Here is a 7,500-nt window from a genome sequence, read left to right as displayed (position 1 = left end):
GACTTATGAGGAAGGAAGTGAACCAAGGAAGAAGGGATGGTGTTGGAAATGAAGAGGTGTGTGTGTGGGGGCGAGAGAGAGAGAGAGAGAGAGAGAGAGAGAGAGAGAGAGAGAGAGAGAGAGAGAGAGAGAGAGAGAGAGAGAGAGAGAGAGACCATGGGGATACGAAGACAGGCACAATATATGAGGGCCATTTGGGCTAAAAGGCGGGAGGGGATGAGGGGGTGAGTGGTGGGTGGGCTGGTGGTGAAGGCCCGGCCACGTCAGGGTCACGACGGCTCATCCCAGGGCCAAGGGAGGGACCTAAGTAGGGACAGACGTAACTCAACCCAACCTTATCAAATCAAACCTAATGTAACCTAACCTGCCCTGTCCTAATTTTACCTTAATTAACCTAACTTAACCTTATCAAACCAAATCTCTTCATATGTACTCGTAACCTTACCTAAATTTAAACTAACGAAAACCAAACCCAAGTCAGTCCCTCCTAACCTCACCTAACAACCTAATCCTGCTAATAGTAATCTAATGTAATTTAATCTTCCTTCCTTTACCAAACCTAACGTTATCTTACCCACCCCAACCTTACCTTACCAAACCTAACTTAACCTTGCTAAACGTAACGCAACTGAACCAAACCAAATCGAAGCAGGGTGGAAAGAAGCGAAAAGAAGGGAAAGGAAAGCGAGATTACGAGAGGAGGGAGAGATGGAAACGGAAGTAAGGAGGAGGGAAGAGAACAGGAGCAAGAAAGGAGAAGTGAATAGAAGAGGAGCAAGAAACGAGAGAGAGAGAGAGAGAGAGAGAGAGAGAGAGAGAGAGAGAGAGAGAGAGAGAGAGAGAGAGAGAGAGAGAGAGGGGAGGACAGGGAAATAATAAGGAGAGAAGAGAAGGGAGGAGAGGACCGACGTGGGAGGGGAAACAGAAAGGAAAAAAGGACATAGTAGATCTTCCTTCCCTCACACCCTCCCTTCTTCCCTCCCTCACTCCCTCCACCTTCTTCCGTCCCTCCCGCCCTCCTCCCGTCCCGTCCTTCACCGTGGTAATACACGCGGCACGGCTCCCACAAAGGACTTCCAGGGGGGTGAAGCTGAGAACCTTGGAGGATGCCAGAGATAGAGACGCGTATTCTGAAACCCTGAGAGCTCCCGTCCAGACTGCTTTCAGAGACCACGGATAAGATTAATCAAGTTCTCAAGTGTATTTTTCCCACTGGTGATGTAGTCATTGTTAAACTATCACTAGATGCATGAAAACACCCCTGAAAATTCCTGTAACTCCCATTAGTGATTTAAAAGGAATCATAGACTGCGGAATAATATTTAATCAGGTTTTCACGCGTTTTTCCTCACCTGGCGATGCGGAATCCTGGTTGACCTATCAATGGCATCATGAAAACACCCTTGAAAACTTGTAACTTTCACTAGAGCCTATTGAAAGGAGTCACTTTAAGAAGATAAAATATTAAAGAACGAAGAGCAATAACGCACAAACATATTGCGTAAACGTAGATAAACCAAGACCTTTTGCGTACACGGGGATAAAACAGACCGAGGTTTTCATTTGTGGGGGATTAATTGCAGGTGTTCCTAGGTGTGCGTGGGAATGCTGAGGTGAAAAGAGATACCTGGGGAGAGAAGATTACTGAGATTACTTATATTATCACGTCTCTGTGTATTGGGAGGGAGGGAAGGAAAGAAGGGAGGGAGAGGATGGTGTGTGTGTGGGGGGGTTGGGGGGAGGATGGGAGAAAAGGAAGGAGGGATGATGGACAATTGAGGAAGGGAGGAGGAAGATGAAGGGAAGAGGAGGGAGAGAGGGAGTGAAGGAGGAAGATGTCTGATGACGGTGACAAGGATATTAATTCTCTATTGAGCAATGATGGTGTGTGTGTGTGTGTGTGTGTGTGTGTGTGTGTGTGTGTGTGTGTGTGTGTGTGTGTGGGAACAGGTGTCTAGCAGTGAGGAAGAAAAGAGGAGACAATCATAATCGAGACAAAACACGAGGTAGAAATGGAGGAGGAAATGGAGGACGTAATGAAGATGGATAGGAAGAAAGGAAGGAGAAGAGAGGAAGCAAAAATTAGAAGGCCACGGAATGAGGAAACGTGTGCAAGATAAAAAGGAAGTTGAGGGAGAAAGGGCAGGAAGTAGAGGGGAGAGAGAAGGAGAACGAGGAAGAAGAGGAGGAGGAAGAGGAGGGAACCATAACACTGAGAGGGAAAAAACACGCAAGAAGAGAAGGAGAGCGGGAATAATGGCGAGGAAGAAGGGGAGATGATAAAAGACGCTGCAAAAGGAAGAGAAGGAGAGGAATCAATAATAAAAATAAGCGATGCGAAAAAAACAAGAATAAAAGTGCGAGAGAGAGAGAGAGAGAGAGAGAGAGAGAGAGAGAGAGAGAGAGAGAGAGAGAGAGAGAGAGAGAGAGAGAGAGAGATCTGAAGGTCATAAAGAAAAGATATAAAAAAATCTCCATACAAGGACGCGCAAGAGAGAGAGAGAGAGAGAGAGAGAGAGAGAGAGAGAGAGAGAGAGAGAGAGAGAGAGAGAGAGAGAGAGAGAGAGAGAGACCTTCACCATTCACCACCTTCCTTTCATTCCTCGTAAAAAAACAGAGAAAAAATGAAAAATTGACACGGGAAGGAACTGAAAGGAAAGAAAAGAAAAAAAGAGAAAAGAAAAAAGAAAAGAAGAATTGTTGTGACCAAAGAAATGTTTTTTTGTTATCAAGGTGAGCTGCAGGAAAGAAGAATGGGCAGAGGAGGAAAGAATGAGGAAAGGGAACAGGGAAATAAAGGGGAGGGAGAAAAGAAGGATGGAAGGTGAAGATGTAGGAGAGTAAAAAGAAAGGAGAACAGAGAGAGAGAGAGAGAAATGAAGAAAATATGAGTTCGAAGAATGGATGATAGGTGAAAAGAAGAATAGATGAGGAAGGAGGACAAAAAAAAAAAAGACCGGGGAGAGAGGAAGAATAGAACGAGAAGGATAGAGAAGAGGAAGAGAATGGAACCAAGAAAGGCAGTGAAATAAGACAAGGAAATATGGATGGTAAGTGGAAAAGAGAAGAACAGATGAGGGGAAGAAAAGAGGAACAGAAGAGAGAGAGAGAGGAGAGAATGATTCAGGCAAAGTAGCGAATATTAAAGAAGACAATAAAGAAAAATAAAAGCTTGGTAAAGTTAGATTGGAAGAAGAGATAGGAATAAATTGGCTTTCAAACAGAGTAGTGATATGAAAGTAGTGAAAACCTGGAACAGACTCAGTAATCAGGCTGGTAGTAGTTCCTGGGCAAGAGGGAGCTCCGCGAAGACTCATCACACATGCATCAGATAAACTTGGAGCGAAATTAATATAGGAGTAAATTTGAGTTACATTGTGTTGGTGACGTGAGAATGTGGTTTTAAAAAGATGATTAGATAAAGTCATAGATACAGATTTTATTATTATTATTATTTTTTTTTATTCATTTATGTAGGGAGGGTCCTGACGAAGGGAAAATAACAGATGGCCAAAAAAAAAAGTAAATACAAAAAAATAAAGTAGATAAAAATTAAAGAATAAATAAATAAATACTACAGAAGATTCAAGTCCCGTAAGAGAAGTGTCCAGTGATGTATGTATGTATGTATGTATGTATGTATGTATGTATGTATGTATGTTTGTTGTGTTTATATACAGTAACAACCACGTGTAGATTTACAGGCTTCCTTGAATCTTCCACTATGTTATTATGAAATCTGTACAGAGAAATAGGATGTTAGGAAAGGATGGGAGTGGAGAGAAGAGATGAAGGATGAAAGAATAAGGGAAGAAAGAAGGAAGGAGGGAAGAATATAAGGAGTAGAATGTTATTAGAATAGAATGTTAGTAAAGGATGGAAGTGGAGAGGAAATGATGAAGGGAGGAAAGAAAGGAGGAAGAATATGAAGAATGAGATCATGAGAGTTAGCAAATAACAGATTAACATTGATATATTTTAAGAAAGAGAAAAATGCCATGTTAATGAAAGGATAACAACAACCACAACAACAACAACAAAAATAGGTAAATGATCTTGATAAAAGGCAAGAAAAAAACAAAACAAAACAGGCAGAATATAAAAGAGACCAAGGAAGAAAGAAAAGAATGGTGGATAAAACAAATGATAAAGAAAACACAAATGAAATTGAGACAAACAGAATATTACCCCAAAAATTACAAAAATAAAGCTACTAAAATCTATCTTAATCAATTAAAACACTTACCTGGCTTGAAATAACGCCAATAACAAAACACTGTCGAATGACGTAACCAAACCACCGAGAAGTTACGAAAAAACTGACGTAAGGCTGAAAAAAATTAAATTACTGGGAATTGAAGGGAATTAGAGGTGCGGGCGCTGAGTGAAAGTAATTATTGGCTATGGCTGACGGGGGAAGAGAGAGAGAGAGAGAGAGAGAGAGAGAGAGAGAGAGAGAGAGAGAGAGAGAGAGAGAGAGAGAGAGAGAGAGAGAGAGAGAGAGAGTTTTGTGTAAAGAGAAAGCTGAAAGAAAGCAGGGAGAGGAAAACCCAAAGCGATATAGATGGAAATCAATGGATAGATAGATAGATAGGAAGAGAGAGAAAGAGTAAAAGGAAAAACAATACTGTTGGCCAAACAAATAAGGAAGAAAGGAGAAAGGGAAGACAGGAGATAGTCAGAGAAAGTAAAGGAAAAAAAAGGAGGAAGGAAAGAGAAAGAGAAAAGAAAAACACAGACTAGGGAGAGGAAAAAAAGCGAAAAACTGTAAAGAGAAAAATTATGAAACATCACGATTAAAAAAAAAAAAGAAAATGAAGAAAAATAGTAGATAAAGATTAAGAGAAATACGAAAATGAAAAAAAAAAAAACGAGAAAATCTGTAAGGAGGGAAATCATGACAAAAAAGAAAAAAAGAAAAAAGAAAACCAAGAAAAATAGGAAGAGAAAAATTAAGAGGAGTAAGAATAGGAGGAAGAGAGAAATGGAGAATTAAAAAAAAATAAGGAGAGAACTTACGAAACAACATGAAAACGAAAAAAAAAAAAAACGGGGAAAAAGATAAGAGAAAAACCAAAATAAGAAAAGGAGAGAGGAAGGAAGGGAGAAATGAAGGGAGGGAGGGAATGAGATGAGATACTAAGGGAGAAAGAGTTAAAGGACAGGTAACGGGGGCGCGAGAGGGAAGGGATGAGGGAGAGGAAGAGAGGCGGGGCGCGACACATGGGTACGAGGGAAGCTGATAAGGAGGCCGAGGAGATGGACAGCATTATAAACAAGACGTGTGGCTCCTCTTATCTGTCTGGAGCTTCCGGTGAGAGCACAACAACAGAGAGAGAGAGAGAGAGAGAGAGAGAGAGAGAGAGAGAGAGAGAGAGAGAGAGAGAGAGAGAGAGAGAGAGAGAGAGAGAGAGAGAGAGAGAGAGAGAGATCCATATTCTGAAACACTTCTGCGCCGCACCACTATATATAGAAGGCTACAATTGAAGTTACACGGGTTTTTCGGGGTATTTTTATGGTTCTAGTGACAGAATAACATAATTTATACATTATTAAGAGGATAAGCAGTCTTGAGAACCTGGCTAATCATCTCTGTAGCCTTTGAAAATAACAGTGGTGAGAAAGCAGAGCGTTTCAGTATGCGATCAGAGAGAGAGAGAGAGAGAGAGAGAGAGAGAGAGAGAGAGAGAGAGAGAGAGAGAGAGAGAGAGAGAGAGAGAGAGAGAGAGTTATGAGAGCTGAGCGAAGGAAAGAGGGAGGGAGATGGGAGTAAAGAGATATGGTGGTAGGGATGACATAAAATGGAGAGTTTTAAGATTACGATATTTTTGGAGAAGACAATATCTCTTCTACCTTGTACGAGTCTTTTTGTTGAAGAAAGTATGAGTCTGTCTGTATTCACGTCAAAAGTTTAAGTATCACAACGTTTTAGTTTATTTTTTCTCATTCTTTTCTTTATTTATTCCGTAACCTAAACATATCACGTGTGTCTAAATAGGTGCTTCTTGTTCTACTGTTTTCACGGCCAGTTTGTCGGAATATTTTGATCGGTACTTTGCAACGCCGTGAGCTCTCGTTACCGCTATTCAAAGACCGTAATGAGGATTAGTCAGGTTTTCATTGATGCTTTTTGTCAGTGATTGTGCATAATTCTTGTTAAACTATCACTGGTATGATGGAAATACTTGCAACTTCCGTCAATCCATCTTTTTAAAATGGTCCATTTAAGACTTTTTTTTCTTTTTTGTGGGTGTAAGAAGTTGACCTAAGACACGATAAAAAGATAAGAAAAATGAAAGCCCGCTAATTGGCAAAAAAAAAAAAAAAAAAAAAAAGAGGCAATTTACTTCTAAAGATGTCCCGATAATCCTCACTTGAAGCGGTTCACGTCATGGAAAGGAAAAAAAAAAAAAAAAAAAAAAAAAAAAAAACAAGCGTTTCCAGAGTTTACCAATAAAAGAGGGAGAGAGAGCAAAAAAAAAAATGCTGTTACTGGTAAACTCCTGCATTAGTGAGATTAAATGCAGCAAAGACGCGACAGCAAGTTTGTAAACACGGTGCCCTTAACTGTATTTACATAATCTTTAAAGAAAATGTTACCACTGATACACCTTGGGGTCCTGTGTGCGTCCCGTTGCGATGTTCATTATATCAAGGCAGTGTATCCATCATGCCTGAGCAGACACACCATACTCTACTGAATTCTGTAAGTAGATGTCACATTTACCTGCACTGAGAGTCTTTCCATGCGCAACAACAGGGCGGTATATGTATGGAGGGACGGTCATCTGTGAATAAAAGTATATCAGATCAAGTTTACGTATAGGCAAGTAAGAGAGAGAGAGAGAGAGAGAGAGAGAGAGAGAGAGAGAGAGAGAGAGAGAGAGAGAGAGAGAGAGACCATATTCAGAAGTCATATTCTGCGCCGCACCTCCACTATACTGAAAAGACTACAGTTGAAGTTACACAGGTTTTTAAGAGTGTTATTACGGTTATAGTGACAGAATAACATCATTTATAAATTATTAAGAGGAGAAACAGTCTCGAGAACTTGGCAAATCATCTCTGTAGTTTTTGAAAATAGTAGTGGTGAGAAAGCAAATCGTTTCAGGATGCGACCGAGAGAGAGAGAGAGAGAGAGAGAGAGAGAGAGAGAGAGAGAGAGAGAGAGAGAGAGAGAGAGAGAGAGTCAGTCAATCCCTCTTGACCTGACCCTCTCAGTGCCACCTCACCCCTGATTTCCTGCTCCCACTCTCCTCCTCCTCCTCCTCCTCTTCTTTTTCTTCTTATTCATTCTCCTCTTCCTCCTTCTCTTTCTTTTTTTTCGGCTGCCTTTTTTCTCTTTCTACCTTTTCCAATCTTCATTTTCTTTCTCTTCTTCCTCCTCCTCTCCTCTTCTACTTCCTCGCCTCCACCGCAGCCAAACTCAACAAGTGGGGGACGCAGGCATAACACACACACACACACACACACACACACACACACACACACACACACACA

At 40.9% G+C, this 7,500-nt stretch overlaps 1 protein-coding gene and 1 long non-coding RNA gene across 8 annotated transcripts in view; one reads left to right on the top strand and one right to left on the bottom strand.

Moving 5' to 3' along the window:
• LOC135099669 (uncharacterized) overlaps positions 1-7,500 on the bottom strand; it is a 341,412-nt gene that overhangs the window by 187,734 nt on the left and 146,178 nt on the right. For all 3 annotated transcript variants that reach the window (XR_010268245.1, XR_010268257.1, XR_010268255.1), the window contains exon 3: positions 6,728-6,788. This is a non-coding gene — a long non-coding RNA (uncharacterized LOC135099669). The remainder of the gene's footprint in view (positions 1-6,727; positions 6,789-7,500) is intronic.
• LOC135099608 (uncharacterized) overlaps positions 1-7,500 on the top strand; it is an 82,457-nt gene that overhangs the window by 2,938 nt on the left and 72,019 nt on the right. The gene's annotated exons all lie outside the window — the stretch shown is intronic.

The sequence above is a fragment of the Scylla paramamosain genome, chromosome 4 (genome assembly GCF_035594125.1).
Source record: "Scylla paramamosain isolate STU-SP2022 chromosome 4, ASM3559412v1, whole genome shotgun sequence".
NCBI lineage: Eukaryota > Metazoa > Arthropoda > Malacostraca > Decapoda > Portunidae > Scylla > Scylla paramamosain.
The sequence above is the reverse complement of the archived record's forward strand: the minus strand, read 5'-3'. Positions and strand labels throughout refer to the sequence as shown.